Source organism: Macaca nemestrina, chromosome 19 (genome assembly GCF_043159975.1).
Source record: "Macaca nemestrina isolate mMacNem1 chromosome 19, mMacNem.hap1, whole genome shotgun sequence".
NCBI classification, from domain to species: domain Eukaryota; kingdom Metazoa; phylum Chordata; class Mammalia; order Primates; family Cercopithecidae; genus Macaca; species Macaca nemestrina.
In genome coordinates, this window is record NC_092143.1 from 3,576,203 (window position 1) to 3,595,302 (window position 19,100).

General features: G+C 47.5%; 1 long non-coding RNA gene and 1 other non-coding gene across 2 annotated transcripts in view; both read left to right on the forward strand.

Moving 5' to 3' along the window:
• LOC105489302 (uncharacterized) overlaps positions 1–19,100 on the forward strand; it is a 34,223-nt gene that overhangs the window by 4,475 nt on the left and 10,648 nt on the right. The window lies entirely within an intron of this gene.
• Positions 17,930–18,034, forward strand: LOC112427967 (U6 spliceosomal RNA). Its single transcript, XR_003019755.1, has one exon. It is a non-coding gene; the product is annotated as a U6 spliceosomal RNA (small nuclear RNA).

The following is a 19,100-nucleotide window of genomic DNA, read 5'->3' on the forward strand; positions in this document are numbered from 1 at the left end:
TTTTTTTTTTTTTTTTTTTTTTGAGACTGAGTCTGGCTCTGTCGCCCAGGCTGGAGTGCAGTGGCCGGATCTCAGCTCACTGCAAGCTCCGCCTCCCGGGTTCACGCCATTCTCCTGCCTCAGCCTCCCGAGTAGCTGGGACCACAGGCGCCCGCCACTTCGCCCGGCTAGTTTTTTGTATTTTTTAGTAGAGATGGGGTTTCACCGTGTTAGCCAGGATGGTCTCGATCTCCTGACCTCGTGATCCGCCCGTCTCGGCCTCCCAAAGTGCTGGGATTACAGGCTTGAGCCACCGCACCCGGCTGGGCTGACAATTTCTATCTAGCCTGTGAGCGCTTCGTTGCCCTCAGTAGGAGCTTAGTCTGATCCACCTAGTTGGCCACAACCAGGAGAGAAGTGTCCTTGTATCCATTCTCTCTAACCTATGTCAATCAGGCTCCCACCCACCCATGTCACATCTTCAACCATGTGACTTCAAGGTCACAGTGATCTCCACACTGCCAAACACAGTAGTCCATGCTGGTCCTCCGACCTCCCAGGTGCATCTGGCAGCTCGCCACTTTCGGCTCTGACTTCACTGCCGTCCTCAGCCTCCTGGGCTGGTCCCCAGCTCCTCCCAGCCCCTTAACACTGCAGGGATCATTCCTGGGCTTCTGCTGTAGCCACTCCTTGATGATCTCAATTACCTGCATTCACACATCGGCCCTGTGCTGATGGCTGTCTACCTGCATCTCCATCTAGCTGAACTCTAGGCTCCAGCCCAGAGAAGCAAGAAAAGAGCAAAACAAGCGAGTTACTCACATGTGCATCAGGCATACACACGGAAGTGCTCAAAGGGGTCGTTAGAATTTGAGATCTATTTATTTATTTATTTATTTATTTATTTATTTATTTATTTTTGAGACAGATTCTCTCTCTGTCACCCAGGCTGGGCTGCAGTGGCACAATCTCCGCTCACTGAAACCTCCACCTCCTGGGGTCAAGTGATTCTCCCACCTCAGCCTCCCGAGTAGCAGGGATTACAGGCATGCGCCACCATGCCCAGCTAATTTTTGTATTTTTAGTAGAGATGGAGTTTCACCATGTTGACCAGGCTGGTCTCGAACTCCTGGCCTCAACTGATTTGCCTGCGTCAGCCTTCCAAAGTGCTGGGATTACAGGTGGCAGCCACCACACCTGGCCTTAACGTATAGATACCTAACTTAGTAGGGAAGAGGAGTGGATACAAAGGATACTTGTAGAAAATAAAATGACTTTTTGGAAAGATAAGAGGCCGTTTAGAAAAACAAGATAGCCGGGCATGGTGGCTCACACCTGTAATCCCAGCACTTTGGGAGGCCAAGGCAGGCAGATCACTTGAGGTCAGGAGTTCGAGACTCTGGCCAACATGGTGAAACCCCCATCTCTACTAAAAATATAAAAATTAGCCGGGTGTGGTGGTGTGCACCTGTAATCGCAGCTACTCAGGAGGCTGAGGCTGGAGAATCACTTGAACCCAGGAGTCGAGGTTGCAGTGAGCCGAGATCACGCCACTGCACTCCAGCCTAGATGACAGCGAGACTCTGTCTCTGATCTTCTTGTGTCAGTGTCTGGGTGTGGTGCTGGCTCTTCACCACTGAGATTAGAGAGTTGCTTTTGGGAGGGGATTTATGACAGTTGGGTTCTTTTTTTCTTTTCTTTTCTTTTTTTTTTTTTTTTTTTGAGACGGAGTCTCACTATGTCGCCCAGGCTGGAGTGCAGTGGCGCGATCTTGGCTCACTGCAAGCTCCGCCTCCCGGGTTCACGCCATTCTCCTGCCTCAGCCTCCCGAGTAGCTGGGACTACATGCGCCCGCCACCACGTCCAGCTAATTTTTTGTATTTTTAGTAGAGACGGGGTTTCACTGTTAGCCAGGATGGTCTCGATCTCCTGACCTTGTGATCTGCCCACCTTGGCCTCCCAAAATGCTGGGATTACAGGCGTGAGCCACCACACCTGGCCGACAATTGAGTTCTTTATGGAGGCTCTGTTTTTAGTCAGATAAGGGATTACAGAAATTCAAGTGCCTTAAAAAAAAAAATTCAATTATTTTAGATTCAGGAGGTACACGTGCAGGTTCGTTCCATGGGTATATCATGTGGTACTAAGGTTTGGTGTACAAATGATCCCGTCACACAGGTATTACAGTAAGCATGGGACTCGATAGGTTTCAACTCCCCTCTCCTTCTCTCCCCATCTAGTAGTCCCCAGTGTCTCTTGTTGCCATTTTTATGTCCATTGTATCAGTATTTAGCTCCCTCTAATAAGTAAGAATGTAGTATTTGGTTTTCTTTTTTTTTTTTTTTTTTTTTGAGATGGAGTCCTGCTCTGTTGCCCAGCCTGGAGTGCAGTGGCGCGATCTTGGCTCACTGCAACCTCCAGCTCCAGGGTTCAAGCAATTCTGCCTCAGCCTCCCAAGTACCTGTGATCATAGGCGTGCACCACCACACCCAGCAATTTTTTTTTTTTCATATTTTTAGTAGAGACAGGGTTTCACCATGTTGGCCAGCCTGGTTTCAGATGGCCAGCCCACCTCAGCCTCTCAGAGTGTTGGGATTACAGGCGTGAGCCGCTGCCGAGGACCGGTATTTGGTTTTCTATTCCTGTGTTAATTCGCTTAGGATAATGGCCTCCAGCTGTATCCATGTTGCTGCAAAGGACATGACTTAGTTGTTTTTTATAGTTATGTAAACTGCCTTCGGCTTGAAATAACTAATATGCCAATGTGGCATATTTTGGGGTGCCACGTCCTGCTCTCTTTCATTAGTCTCCCCACCAGTTTCCCTGCTTCTTCCCTGTTGACCCCTTCTCCAGTAAGAGAAGATGGAACATATCAGCATTTTGTGAGGATTTTACGAGATAAAACATGTAAAGCATTTATTGAGTGGCAGATAGTGAGCACATTGATCACTGATGAGACTCCCATGAGCGTTGCTGGTGACACTATAACATCAGAGCCACTCCCACCACCTCGCTCAGCCCCCTCAGCGGGTGTCCTTCCTTTCCAGGATGAAAACCCACAAAAGTCCCATTATTTTGCCGATGACTTTTAGATATTAATGTCCTGAAGTCACTTTCAGTTAACTCGGCCGGGCCTGGTGGCTCATACCTGTAATCCCAGCGCTTTGAGAGGCTGAGGCAGGTGGATCACTTGAGTCCAGGAGTTCAAGACCAGCCTGGGAAACATGGCAAACCCCATCTCTACTAAAAATACAAAAATGAGCCGAGCATGGTGGTGCACACCTGTAATCCCAGCTACTGGGGAGGCTGAGGTGGGAAAATCAAGCCCCTGAGCCTGGAGGGCGAGGCCGCAGTGAACCGAGGTCCTGCCACTGCACTCCATCCAGCCTGGGCAACACAGCAAGACGCTATCTCAAAAAAATAAAGTCTTGATTCAGTCTAATATATTAATCAATTCTCCTCTTATTGATAAAAGAATACGTGGTAAAGGAGTACAAAGGTAAACTTCCCTTCCTCCCCAGTTACGACCACTCGTAGCTATTATATTTCTGCCTGTTGGTGCTGCAGGCTTCTTTCTTTCTTCATAATATCTAATATGTATTAGAGTATTTCTAATTTCTTAACAGCTTTACTGAGGCATAAATGAGATCCAACAAACCACACATACCTAAAACTTACAATTTGATACATTTTAGCATATGTATACACCCATGAAACTACCTACCACTCCAATCAAGATAATAGACATTTGACCGGATGTTGGCTCATGCCTGTAATCCCAGCACTGCGGGAGGCCGAGGTGGGCAGATCACTTGAGGTTAGGAGTTCCAGACCAGCCTGGCCAACATGGTGAAACCCCGTCTCTACTAAAAATACAACAAATTAGCTGGATGTGCTCGCTCGAACCCAGGAGGCAGAGTTTGCAGTGAGCTGAGATTATGCCACTGCACTCCAGCCTAGGCGGCAGAGCGAGACTGTCTCAAGAAAAAAAAAAGATAACGAAGATAGGCATCACCCCCCAAAGATACCATTTGTTTACTGTCTCTCAGACATCAGTGTTCCTTGCTATCTGATGTCTAAAGTCATGACAGTGATTTTTTTTCAAGTGTTTTGTCTAGTTTTTTAAAAAATTGGGTTAAATTCAGTCCCTTTCATTCCATTTTGAGTGGGGAAGACCTGAATTATTTTTTAAGGGAATGAATGAATACCTCACTATATTAGTTGGGGTTCCCCAGAGAAACAGAATCAATAAGCTATATAAAAGATATAAAAGAGGAGACATTATAGGAATTGGTTCACATGACTGTGGAGGCTGAGATGTCCCCCATCTGCCATCTGCAAGCTGGAAAACCAGGAATGCCAGTGCAGTCATTCATTCTGAGGCCAAAGGGCTAAGAACCAGGAGCTCAACATCCTGGGGACAATGGAAGTCACAGCTTGAGGTAAAAGGGCAAATTGGCCCTTCTCAACCCTTTTTGTTCTTCTGTCTGGGCCCTCAACTGATTAGATGATGCCCACCCTCGATACTGAGGGTGGAGTTTTGTCACCCCGTCGAACAAGCCAAACGCTAATCTCTTCTGCATCTGCCCTCACAGACACACCCAGAAATACATAAAATTAACCTTCACACCCCTTAAAATCATTAAAAAGCATTAAAAGCAAAGGAAGTTTGTTGAAAACTTGCTTGTTGGTCTGTCTTAGCTCTGCCAGTTTCCGAGTCTTTCAAAAGTTACGTAGTTGAACCCAAACAACTGTCCTTCTTGAAAAAGAAGGATATAATTGAAAGCCTCGTGTTTCTTGATTTCAAAACCTACAACAAAGCTACAGTAATTAGCTTTGAGCAGTGGTGTATGCTTAAAATCCCAGCTACTTGGGAGGCTGAAGTGGGAGGATCACTTGAGCCCAGGAGTTTGAGGCAGCATAGTGAGACTATGTCTCTAGGAAAAAAAAAAAAAAAGAAAGCAGTCAGGTGCAGTGGCTCGTGCTTGTAAATCCTAGCACTTTGAGAGGCTGAGGCAGGAGGAATGCTTGAGGCCAGGAGTTCAAGACCAACCTGGCCAAGCCAATATATAGTGAGACCACATCTCTGAAAAGGAAAAAAAGTAAAAATAATAAGAAAAAGCTACAGTAAGCAAAACTGTGGCACTGACAAAGACAGATATACAGTCCAATAGAATGGAATTGAGAGCCCAGAAATAGTCCATCACAGGTTGGTCAGCTTTCAACAGGAGTGCCAAAACCATTCCATGGGGAAAGGACAGTTTTTTCAGCAAATGTCATTAGAAAAGCTGGATGATCGCAGGCGAAAAAGATACTGTTGGACCTTTACCTTATACCACATACAAAAATTAACTAAAAATGGATCAAAGACCTAACTATAAAACTTAAGCAAAACTATACAACTTTTAGAACTTAAAGACCTAAGAAAGCTAAAACTATAAAACTCTTAGAAGAAATGAGTTTTATAGGAGAAATGCTTCATGACACTGGATTTGGCAATGATTTCTTGGACATGATACTGTCAGAGGGCATTTGAACCAGAGCAACTCCATCTTGAATAGGAGCTGGGTAAAAGGCTGAGACCTACTGGGCTGCATTCCCAGACGGTTAAGGCATTCTAACTCACAGGATGAGATAGGAGGTTGGCACAAGATACAGGTTATAGGCTGGGCACAGCGGCTCATGCCTGTAATCCCAGCACTTTGGAAAGCCAAGGCAGGTGAATCACTTGAGGCCAGGAGTTCAAGACCAGCCTAGCCAATGTGGTGAAACCCCATCTCTACAAAAAATACAAAATTAGCCAGGTGTGGTGGTGCACACCTGTAATCCCAACTACTCAGAAGGCTGAGGCAGGATAATCACTTGAACCCGGGAAGTGGAGGTTGCAGCAAGCTGAGATTGCACCACTGCACTCCAGCCTGGGTGATAGAGTGAGACTCTGTCTCAAAAAACAAACAAACAACAACAAAAAAGATACAAGTTGGCCGGGCACGGTGGCTCACGCCTGTAATCCCAGCACTTTGGGAGGCAGAGGCGGGCAGATCACCTGAGGTCAGGAGTTCGAGACCCACCTTGCCAACATGGTGAAACCCTGTCTCTACTAAAAATGCAAAACTTAGCCAGGCATAGTGGTGGGCACCTGTAATCCCAGCTACTCAGGAGGCTGAGGCAGGAAAATCACTTGAACCCTGGAGGCGGAGCTTGCAGTGAGCCGAGATCACACCGTCGCACTCCAGCCTGGTGGACGAGCAAGACTTCGTCTCCAAAAAAAAGATACAGGTTATAAAGAGCTTGCTGATAAAACAGATTGCAGTAAAGAAACAGCTAAAACCCACCAAAACCAAGATGGCGACGAGAGTGACCTCTGGTCGTCCTCACGGCTACACTCCCACCAGCGCCATGACAGTTTACGAATGCTATGACAATGTCAGGAAGTTACCCTACATGGTCTAAAAAGAGGAGGCATGAATAATCTACCCCTTTTTTAGCATATCATCGAAGGTTTCTATGAAAATAGATACAGGCCAGCGTGGTGGCTCACACCCGTAATCCCAGCACTTTGGGAGGCCAAGGCAGTAGGGTGGCTCAAGCTTAGGAGTATGAGACCAGCCTGTCCAACATGGTGAAACCCCGTCTCTACTAAAAGTACAAAAATTAGGCGTGGTGGCACATGCCTGTAATTCCAGCTATGTGAGAGGCTGAGGCACAAGAATCACTTGAACCTGGAAGGCAGGGGTTGCAGTGAGCCGAGATCATGCCACTGCACTCCAGCCTGGGCAACAGAGCAAGACTCTGTCTAAAAAAAAAAAAAGAAAAAGAAAAGAAAAAAAAATTCAGGCCCAGTGCAGTGGCCCACACCTGTAATCCCAACACTTTGGGAGGCCAAGGCAGTAGGGTGGCTCAAGCTTAGGAGTTTGAGACCAGCCTGTCCAACATGGTGAAACCCCGTCTCTACTAAAAGTACAAAAATTAGGCGTGGTGGCACATGCCTGTAATTCCAGCTATGTGAGAGGCTGAGGCACAAGAATCACTTGAACCTGGAAGGCAGGGGTTGCAGTGAGCCGAGATCACGCCACTGCACTCCAGCCTGGGCAACAGAGCAAGACTCTTGTCTCAAAAAAAAAAGAAAAAGAAAAGAAAAAAAAATTCAGGCCCAGTGCAGTGGCCCACCCCTGTAATCCCAGCACTTTGGGTGGCCAAGGTAGGAAGCTCTCTTGCTCTCTTGAGTCCAGGAGTTGGACACCAGCCTGAACAACATAAGGAGACCCTGACTTTTTTTTTTTTTTTTTGAGATGAAGTCTTGAGTGCAGTGGTGCGATCTCAGCTCAGTGCAAGCTCCACCTCCTGGGTTCATGCCATTCTCCTGCTGCATTCTCAGCCTCCCAAGTAGCACCCGCCACCGTGCCTGGCCATTTTCTTTTTTTTTTTTTTTTTAGATGGAGCCTCGCTCTGTCGCCCAAGCTGGAGTGCAGTGGCTGGATCTTGGCTCACGGCAAGGTCTGCCTCACGCCATTCTCCTGCCTCGGCCTCCCGAGTAGCTGGGACTACAGGCGCCCGCCACCACGCCCAGCTAGTTTGTTTGTATTTTTAGTAAAGACAGGGTTTCACCGTGTTAGCCAGGATGGTCTCCATCTCCTGACCTCGTGATCCGCCCACCTCGGCTTCCCAAAGTGCTGGGATTACAGGCGTGAGCCACCACGCCCGGCCTACTCTATTTTTTAAAAAAAAATTAGCCAGGCATGGTGGCAAGTGCTTGTGGTCCGATCTTGAGAGATTGAGGCAAGAGGATCGCTTGAGCCCAGGAGGTCGAGGCTGCAGTGAGCCGTGATCGTACCACTGCACTCCAGCCTGGGCGACAGAGTGAGACCTTGTCTCGAGAGAAAAAAAAAAAATATGTGTGTATATATATATATGTATATATATACACACACATATATCTATATAGCTTCATGACACTTGTTAAAGACAGGAAGGCGTTAGTCAAGCCGGGGCATGACCTTTACTCAAGGGACCACTTTGTAGGGACCTTGAGTAGGGACCACTTTGCAGTGGGGCATAGAGACTGGTCCCAACTCCAAATACAACAAGAAAAAGTGAGTATTTATAGCTAAGGAGAAGGTGGAAAGTCACTGGATGAAAACTTACTAAGAGGAGACATCAGAGATGAGGGGGGACTCTGGCTAAACCAACCTCACAGGACCCGCAGAGGGCAGGCCCCGGAGATCAGATGTGGCCTGGCAGAGGATGGAGGATGAGGAACCTGATCAGATATCGAGGGTGGGGGGTGTAGCTAAACTGGCTGAACAGGACTCTTGCTAAAATTGGACCATGCAGAGATAACACAGAAGTCCAAACGTCAGGACCTAGTTGAAAAAGCACCCAGAGGCTAGAATGGAGAGAAGAAAAAAAGAGGGAAAAATGAAAAAGCACCCCGAGGAGGCTGAATGGAGTTAGGCGGAGGAGATGATAGTCTCTGGTGCCGCTCATCTCTGCACTCAGCATTAGCGCTCAGCACCCCTGGGAAGCCGAGTTAGGTGGGAGGAGATAGTCTCTGGCGTCGCTCATCTCTGCAGTCAGCCTTAGTGCTCAGCACCCCGGGAAGCCTACCGAGATCATAAAGGTGAAAAAAGTGCTTTCATCCTTAACCCAGTCCTTATCCACAACCCCCTCCCCAAGGGCATGACAATGCCAGTGCTCCTGTTCCCTAAGCTGACCTCCATGGGGAAAGAAGAATGCTTTTCATTTGAGATGAATGGGACACAGACCATGGAATGTCAGGCAGTGTGAATGGGATACAATGATGAAAAAAAACCACCCCCAGTCTTAAGACACCTGCAGGTTTTGTGGGAAAGGTAGAAGCAGCAAATACTACAATACAAGGGGGAAAGGTAAGTGGAACTGGAGAGATCAACCCTGTGGGCTCCCTTCCAGAGCCCAGTGTCCCCAACAACCCTGGATTTTGAAGGCTGATCAAGGGCAGTGCATGGGAGAGAACAGGAGATGCCTTCAACTTCACAGGTGTTTGCTGGGGTGATAGTGGCTTCGAAAATCAAGACCCCTTGGAGACTGGAAAAAAACCTACATGCAAACAAGTGCTCTGGGCGTTGCAGCAGTAAAGTCGCTTCTGCTTTTTATTGCATAATTAAAATACCTCCATGTAATAACTTGGTTTTTTGTTTTTTGTTTTTTTTTAGATGGAGTCTCGCTCTGTTGCCCAGGCTGGAGAACAATGGCGCAGTCTCAGCTCACTGTAACCTCTGCCTCCCGGGTTCAAGCGATTCTCCTGCCTCAACCTCCCGAGTAGCTGGGACTACAGGCGCATGCCACCACACCCAGCTATTTTTTAGTAGTGATGGGATTTCACTGTATTGGCCGGGCTGGTCTCGAACTCCTGACTTCATGATCCGCTCGCCTTGGCCTCCTAAAGGGCTGGGATTACAGGCGTGAGCCACCGTGCCTGGCCTTAATAGCTTTTTTTTAAAGGATGTCAAGTTAATGGAATGTATTCTGCTTCAGAAAATAAAACTCTTAGGTTTTCAAAAATTAGCAACCCCAGGATTACCAAGGGTCTGCTTACTGTTTACAGTATGTGAATCCTACTTACTTTTCACGGTTGTAAAGACTGGGATTTTCTGGGAGCTGAACTGCAGGAGTCCGCAGGCCGCCTGTTAGGACTGTGTACACTCCTCCACAAACATGCCTATGGGGGGATCCTTGGCTCTCTCTGCAGGGGTGCGTTGGGTGTGCACCAGCTGGGAAGGAAGGATCTGTCAGAACAGCAATCAAAGCCACGGCAGGCCTCCCAGGGTGTTACTGGTGGGGAAAACAACCAGCTTCCTCGTCCCTCCCTCCAGCATGGCAACCACCGCCCTCAGACTCACATACCTGGAGGAGTGTGATCGGGCTGACCTGTTGCTCTTATCTGGAATTCTTGTAGGCTGATGGGAAATCACTTCATTTCTTTCTTTCTTTTCTTTTCTTTTTTTTTTTTTTTTTTTTTTTTTGAGACAGGATCTTGTTTTGTCAACCAGGCCTGAGTGCAGGTTCAGGTGATTCTTCCACCTCAGCCTTCCCAAGTAGCCTGAGTAGCTGAGAAAACAGATGCATGCCACCATGCCCGGTTAATTTTTGGAAATTTTGCAGTGATGTGGTTTCACCATGTTGTCCAGTCTAGTCTTGAACTCTTGAGCTCAAGGGATCCTCCCACCTTGGCCTCCCAAAGCATTGAGATTACAGGTATGAGCCACCGTGCCCGGCTACCCAGGAGATTACTAATTTTTGGCATAAATCCATCCAAAACTATTCATTAGTTTATCCACTCGACATTGATTTATTATTCCTGACTGCAGCCAACAACACTGTGAATACTTACCCTGCCTCAAGCTCTGTTCTAGGTCCTAGAATATTCATGAAAACTTGCTTATCTGCCCTCTGGCAGGTGAGAAAACTTTGTAAGAACTTTCAATAGTAAAAAGTATGAGAAGATGTACAACAGATCTGGGACTATTTGTAACATAAACCCGGCGGAGGATGTAGGAGCAGAAGTGGAAGGCCCTGAAGAGGGTCCTGCACACGCCGGACAGGCCTCCAACAGAGAAGACACACAACCTGGCCCAGCACAGTGGCTCACACCTGTAATCCCAGCACTTTGGGAGGTTGAGGCAGGTGGATCACTTGAGGTCAGGAGTTCGAGATCAGCCTGGCCAACATGGTGAAACCCCGTCTCTACTAAAAATAAAAAAAATTAGCCGGGTTTTGTGCAGGCTTGCAGTCCCAGCTGAGGCAGGAGAATCGCTTGAACCTGGGAGGTGGAGGTTGCAGTGAGCCAAGATCACGCTTCTGCACTCCAGCCTAGACGACAGAGTGAGACTCTGTCTCAAAACAAAATAAATAAAATAAAACACACAATTCACACCACAGCCACCAGGGTGATTGTCCAGGTTATATTTCTGCTGACATCCACCCTTCGTACCTTCCTCTTGCTGCCCCTTCCGGCTGCACCTCCCTGGAAGGCACATGGTCCACTGGACCAGAAGGGTCATTGTATAGGTCAGAAATCAGGTTACTCTTGGAGAAAGAAACTACTGAGAATCAACCCAAAGGGAATTAAATGAACACCTGTAAAGGAATATGGGGACTTACAAAGCATGGGGCTGAGAAGATGCCAGCCGGCAAGGGTGGGTCCAGTAGTCAGAGGAAGCTGCTCCCTGAGGCAGCGAGAACCGAGGCTCGTATGTCACAGTTGGTCATCGTACAATGACCAAAACCTATTCAACCACATCATCATCTGTTGAAAGTTAAACTGAATTTTAATACATTATTACACTTTCATTCATATTTTTAGGGTTAACCTGAAGGGCTACTCTGCTTGGAGCCTGAACAAAGAGAAGTCAGGATTAGGCTTTTGTGCAAAGGAGACATCAAATTTGGGGAACATGAACGTCTTGAGCAATGGAGAGGCAGGCCGAGGTCGCTCAGCGATTTTCCAGGCGTTCCTTAGTACACTCGGCTTTTCTCAGATTGCACTCAGTGGTTCTTAACTCAGGGGGATTTCGCCTCTCAGGACATTTGGTGATGTCTGGAGACATTTTTGGTTGTCACACTGAGAGGAGGCGCTACCAACATGTGGGTAGAGATCAGTGGTGCTGCTAAACCTCCTATAGTACACAGAACAGCCCCATGAAGAATGACCTGGCTGGGGCCTGAGATCATTGCTTTACCTGGAGGTGCAGCCAGTCAGCCAGGGAACGAAGCAGTATCTGTGGGCTGAGCAGAGAGGGCCCTGGGCAGATCCTGGGTGTGTGCACATGACCGCCCCAGGCGGGGCGGCAGAGGAGGTTGAGGTGCTGAGTCAGAGGAGGTTCCTGAAGGCACCCACAAGGGGGCCGCTTGGTGGAACTGCAGGCCTGGTCCAGAGCAGCATGGCTTGGAGCTGTCTGGACAGGCCTGCAGAGAAGGGCACCTACCTTACTGAGGTCAACCCACACACATCCAGTAGTCACAAGGCTGCTGTCGCAACGGGCTGCCTGGCCTATCTTGTGATGATGTTTGTTTTTATACGTAATGTTACGCTTTGTTTATGGACAAGCAATGGAGGCTGGTGAGGCCTCCCTGGGCCTGTTACACACCCAGAGGGCCCTGTGTCCACCTCAGGCCTCATTCTTTCCTGAGAAGAGAGTCCAGTGGCCGGAAGACGTCCCTCCCCTCCTGTTTGTGTTCTCTCCTGCCCTCTCTCTGCTTCTGCTTTTAAGAAACACCTGTTGGCCAGGCGTAGTGGCTCACGCCTTTAATCCCAGCACTTTGGGAGGCTGAGGCGGGCAGATCATGAGGTCAGGAGTTCAAGACCAGCCTGGCCAACATGGTGAAACCCCTGTCTCTACTAAAAATGCAAAAATTAGCTGGGCGTGATGGTGCACACCTGTAGTCCCTGCTACTCAGGAGGATGAGGTGGGAGAATCACTTGTACCTGGGAGGCTGAGGTTGCAGTGAGCCAGGACCAGGCCACTACACTCCAGCCTGGGCTACAGAGCAAGACTCCTTCTAAAGGAAAAAAAAAAAAAGATGATCTGGAAGCCGGAGTGTAGCTAACTGGTGCACAGATGAAAGTGAAATGTGTGATGTTTCCTAGGGCTCCGCTAAGACTTCCCTGAGCCACGGGAGGCTCTGACAAGTGTGTAAGCCAAGGTTTTGGGGAAGGGGTGAATGGGTGTGTCTCGCATTTTCCCAGCTGCCTCTCCCTTCCCCTTCCTCCTTGCTCTGGGAGACTTCTTTGTGGATTCCTTCCCAGGACTTGGTCCGAATTCCCTAATAGACGTTCTCCTGGTGGGATGAATCCCCCTTTGCAGCACTCGGGAACTGCCTGCTGCTCTAGCTGTCTCTGGTCCACCTCTCCTCTCTTTCAACTAAAGCCCTCACGTGCCAAACCATCCTTGGTGGATCTCGTCCACGCATGAAGTAGGCCCTTGGAGTTGTCGACTAACTAGTTTCACTATTAGTGACTCATAGCATCTCACTCATTTCCTGTTCATCAGTAGGAGGCAGCAGTCTGCACTTTTGCATCACATTTCGAAGGCATCTGTATGTTTGTCCTTGTGGAGAACACGTTGGCTATTATATCCTCTAGGTCCATGAATGACCCTCATCCTCAGTAAAAGTGGATTCACGTTGGCACAGTCTGTTTGTTTTATTGTGACACACAGAACATTATAGGTTTCGGTGAATAAAAGCTAACTAAATTGAAGTCATTCTTGTAAAATGAAAATACATTTTTCAGCTGTTCTTAACTTTTAAATATAGATACACACTATGTCTTATGAAATAGTAAATGGAAAACACGATTCAAAAAGCTCTATTTTGCTAGATAATTTGCATAAAGGGCATATGAACAACACAAGTCCACAACACAACCTGTTACACAGGCACTCAAGTTCGTCTGCAGATTTGGTTTTCTTTTCTTTTTTTTTTTTTTTTTGAGATGGAATTTTACTCTTGATGCCCAGGCTGTAGTGCAATGGCGCGATCTCGGCTCACTGCAACCTCTGCCTCCCGGGTTCAAGCGATTCTCCTGCCTCAGCCCCCCGAGTAACTGGGATTACAGGCATGCGCCACCATGCTGGGCTAATTTTGTATTTTTAATAGAGACGGGATTTCTCTATGTTGATCAGGCTGGTCTTGACTCCCGACCTCAGGTGATCCGCCCGCCTCGGCCTCCCAAAGTGCTGGGATTACAGACGTGAGCCACCACGCCCAGCCTACAGATTTGGTTTTCGATGTCACTTGACATGCACAAAGTACAGGTGACCAAGCACCTTTATTCTTTTTTTTTTTTCCTTTTTCTTTTTTTGAGACGGAGTCTCGCTCTGTCGCCCAGGCTGGAGTGCAGTGGCACAATCTCAGCTCACTACAACCTCCGCCTCCCGGGTTCAAGCGATTCTCCCACCTCAATCTCCCAAGTAGCTGGGATTATAGGCGCCCGCCACCATGCCTGGCTAATGTTTGTATTTTTAGCAGAGACAGGGTTTCACCATGTTGGCCAGACTGGTCTCGAATTCCTGACCTCAGGTGATCCGCCCGCCTCGGTCTCGCAAAGTGCAGGGATTACAGGCGTGAGTCACCATGCCCGGCCACAAGCACCTATTTTCTTTATCTCCTATGTTTGCAATTAAAATGAAAAAACTGTATAAACATTCTTATTTAATTAACAAGTGATGAGTCATTTTTAGTAAATGGACCTAAATACCTTAAGAAAGCCATCAAGTGTCAGAGAGATGTAAGCTACCATCGAGAGCCTTTCCGGACATATGGAAGGAACCTGCTTGCAATGACAACATGATGTGGGTGGTGCCTACTTACACTGAAAGATTCGGATGGGGTTTTCAGAGTGCCCGCTTCACTGTCTTCCTTCACCCAGCCCGCCTCCTCTTCCATGACTCTGATGCCACTTTCCTCTTGCGCCCTCTGGTGTCTGTCTGCTTTTCTGCTCCCCCTATTTCTACCTGAGGACTTTTCTGTGCCTTTCATTCATCCTCCATCTGTGTGCTCCATGGCACTGACTTCAAAGCCCCTGATGGCACCGAAACTCAGTGGTGTGAATGAAGACTGCAGTGCTACTGGGGATGTATTCTCCATTTGTACTTAAAGAGCTATGTCAAAACCTAAACTGTAGGACTGACGGATAATGATAATCTGTCTAAGGCAAAAACATAAGTTTAACTGCCTATCCTAATATAACAGGAAACTAAACTATTTATATTGAACTGAATTCTCCTACATTTACAGTCAGATACCTGCACCTTCCTGGACAGGCAAGAGACACTCCCAAACCGCGCTGTATCCTAGTATATAATACTTTCGGCCAACCTACATCATTTTCAGAATGCGAATGCTTCAAGTGGCATATTAGACATTAATAATTTGAGCAATGAAATTAACTGATACAGAATATATAGGTAAATAATAAAATAAGTAATTAAAATCTTTGTTCCATCTGTTCATCTTAGCTATACACGTTCTCAAGTCCCAAAGAAAAGATATTATTTAAAAGCAATTTTTAAAAATATTTAAAAATTAGCACCCTATAGTTCTCATTTAATAAGTTAAATGGGTAATTAATTGGTGTTTTATTTCAATAGAAGCTTATTTCAAAAAGCTTTCCACAGAGTTATTTTGTGTAAAATGGTCATTATGCCCACAATTTTTTAAATGAAGCTTGCAGAAAGGGCTAATTTTGGCCATAAACATAATTTTCATTGATGTTTCCCTTAAAGACAAATGTTTCCTTCACTGAAATAGACTTTTGGAAATTAATTATTTTTACATTGGCAATTGAGTATCCTCCTGAGTATCCTCATTAATTACTACATTGCCACTGGCACCTCGGAAGTATTTGGTGTTTTCTTAAGTTCTTTAAGCTCTTTATTTTATTTTATTTTATTTTATTTTTTTGAGACAGAGTCTTGCTCTGTCGCTCAGGCTGGAGTGCAGCAGCCTGATTTCAGCTCCCTGCAACCTCTGCCTCCCGGGTTCAAGTGATTCTCCTGCCTCAGTCTCCTGAGTAGCTGGGATTACTCACACCACCAAGCCTGGCTAATTTTGGTATTTTTAGTAGAGACAAGGTTTTTCCATGTTGCCCGGGATGGTCTCAAACTCCTGACCTCAAGTGACCTGCCTGCCTGGGACTAAGTTCTTTAAGCTCTTAATGTAGAGTCTGAAAAGAGGGTTTCAGTCTGGGATTAAGTGGCTATTTATTTATTTATTTATTTATTTTTTGAGACGGAGTCTCCTGCCTCAGCCCCCCTAGTAGCTGGGACTACAGGCGCGCACCACCATGTCCAGCTAGTTTTTGTATTTTTAGTAGAGACAGGGTTTCGCCATGTTGGCCTGGCTGGTCTCGAACTCCCGACCTCAGGTGATCCGCCCACCTCGGCCTCCTAAAGTGCTGTGATAACACATGTGAGCCACGGCTCCCGGCCAAGAGCCAATTATTTAATATTCCTAACTTTTTAACATATCCTAAAATACAACTCGCCACCCACGTTCAGGCGTTCGGGCGTTCGCGGATGCTCTTTTGTTGGCTGCCCTCCTCTCTCCCGCTCTGCTCCAGCCCCGCCCCAGCCTCCGACCCTGGGGACCGCTGTCTGGCTGCCGAGGAAGCTGCGCCGCACCGGCCTCTGCCGCCACCTGGCGCCCGGCCGGGGCACGACGCCCTGGACAGCCTCCCTAATAACACGAGCCGCGCGCCCCCGTGGGCGCCCCTGCCCCTCGCGGCCGCGCGCCTTAGCGCCCCTTCCGTGGGCTGCAGGTCACACCCCCAATCCCACTGCCACGTGGACCCGGGTTCCCTCCGGGTTGAAAGCAGGGAACCTGCAAGCCTCACTCATCCTAAAAACGACCTTCATCCTGCTAGCCTCCAGGAGCCCCGCACCCTGCTCGCCCTGGTCCGGGCAAGGCACCCCATCCCGCCATCCCACACCCCAGAGCGGATCCAGGGCTAAATTCTCCCCGTAGCTCCGTCAGGGCCCTGAATGACGCCCGCACACCGGTGCGCACTTCCCCGGGGCCGGCCTGACTCCTACACCTGCAGCCCCTTCTTCGCCCAGGCCCTCAGCTGCTCTCAAAGCCAGTGTCAAGACTGCACCTGTCACGGTCCGACTGCACCTGTCACGGTCCTGCGTGGTCCCCAGGCAGTCCGCGCCCAGACCCATCCTACTGGATCGCCCAGAGGCCTCAACAGAGGGCTGTGCTTTCTTTTTTCTTTCTTTGTTTTTTAGGGGGGCAGGGGAGGCAGGGTGTTGAGCCTTGCTCTGTCGCTCAGGCTGGAGTGCTGTGGCGCGATCTCGGCTCACTGCAACCTCTGCCTCGCGGGTTCAAGCAGTTTCCTGCCTCAGCCTCCCGAGTAGCTGGGACTACAGGGCCCCCCCATCACACCCAGCTAATGTTTTTAGAGATGGGGTTTCGTCGTGTTGGCTAGGCTGGTCTTGAACTCCTGACCTCAAGTTATCCTCCCGCCTCAAACTCCCTAAGTGCTGAGATTATAGTCATGAGCCACTGCTCTGGCCCGTAAAATCCACTTTTCATTGCACATCACAATACAATTGAGAAATGGTTTGCTGTTGTTATGTAGAATAAGAGATGACACTTCAAAATGATGATTTTAAAAAATTTTTGCTCAGCTCATGAGGCACCAACTTATTAAGACTTTTTACCTTTCCAATTTGCTTCAAATGCCAGACGACCATTGAATGGTCAACGCTGAGCTGTCAGCAACGTCTCCTGTAGCTGTAAGAGGATCAGCTTTGATGATTGCCGTCAACTGATCACTGTCAACTTCCGACGGCCGGCCTCTATTTGCAAAACTTCTCGAACCACCGCTGTGTGTGCCCTAGCAGTTCCTGGGCCAAACGCGTTGTTGGTGTTGCCAGTTGTCTCTTCTGCATTTTGACCTCAAATAAGAAAATTGCTCGAATTTGCTTTTTGTCTAACATTATTTCCATAGTCTAAAATAAACAGAAAATAAACAGCAAGTAATAAGTCATTAGCAAAAAAACATAAAGCAATAAATGCCCATTAATGATGTATAACATCATGTTTATTTAAGAACATATTCCAGTATCAAACAGCAAATTCCAATAGTGCAAAAACCACAATTACAGGCCGGGCGCGGTGGCTCAAGCCTGTAATCCCAGCACTTTGGGAGACGGGCGGATCACGAGGTCAGGAGATCGAGACCATCCTGGCTAACACGGTGAAACCCCATCTCTACTAAAAAATACAAAAAAACTAGCCGGGCGAGGTGGCGGGCGCCTGTAGTCCCAGCTACTGGGTAGGCTGAGGCAGGAGAATGGCGGGAACCCGGGAGGTGGAGCTTGCAGTGAGCGGAGATCCAGCCACTGCACTCCAGCCTGGGCGACAGAGCGAGACTCCGTCTCAAAAAAAAAAAAACAAAAAAAACCACAATTACTTTTGCATTCACCTAAAATTGGAACGACACAGAGAAGACTAGCATGGCCCCTAAAAAATAAATACATAAAAAGAAACTGCAGAAGGGATTATTTTATTTAGTTTAATTTGTTTTGTTTGTTTGTTTGTTTAGATCTACGTACTGGTCAGTTTTTCATCCTCACATTTTTGTGTGTCTGACCTTCATCTGGCATCATATTCCTTCTGCCTGATTTACAGGTATATTCTTTACAAATTTTCTTAGTGAGGATGTCTAGTGGCAAACACTCATTTTGTTTACCTGAAAATCTCTTTATCTTACCCTAATTCTTTTTTTTTTTTTTTTTTTAGACTAGATCTCACTCTGTTGCCCAAGTTGGAGTGCAGTGGCGCAATCATAGGTCATGGTATCCTCCATCTCCTGGGCTCAAATGATCCTCCCACCTCAGCCTCCCGAGTAGCTGGAACTACAGGCATGCACTGCCATGCCCAGCTAACATTTTAAAAATTTTATTAGAGACAAGGTCTCACTATGTTACCCAGGCTGCTCCTGAACTCTTGAGTTCAAGCTCCCTGCCTCCCAAAGTGCTGGGATTACAGGCGTGAGCCATTGCACCCGTATTTTGCTCTCATTCTTTTTTTTTTTTTTTTTTTTTGGAGACGGAGTTTTGCTCTTGTTGTCCAGGCTGGAGTGCAATATCTCAGCTCACCGCAGCCTCCGCCTCCTGTATTCAAGTGATTCTACTGCCTCAGCCTCCCAAGTACCTGGGATTACAGGCACGCACCACATGCCCAGCTAATTTTTTTTTGTACTTTTAGTAGAGATGGGGTTTCACCATGTTGGTCAGGCTGGTCTTGAACTCGTAACCTCAGGTGACCCACTCACCTTGACCTCCCAAAGTGCTAGGATTACAGGCATGAGCCACCGCGCCCGACACTCTAAATATTAAATATATCTTTTTTCTACTTATAGTATTTTAGGTACACAATTATTTTCTTTCAGGCCACTAACAATATTCCATTTTTAGCTCTGCCTCTGTTGTGGGTGATGAAAATAGATCTTTGTTCATTTGAACATCTCCATCTTCTTCACTGGCTGCTTTGGAGGCTTCTCTTAGTTGTTGGTGCTTGATAATTCATTATGGTGTGCCTAAGTGTGGATTCATTTATTCCATTTACTTATT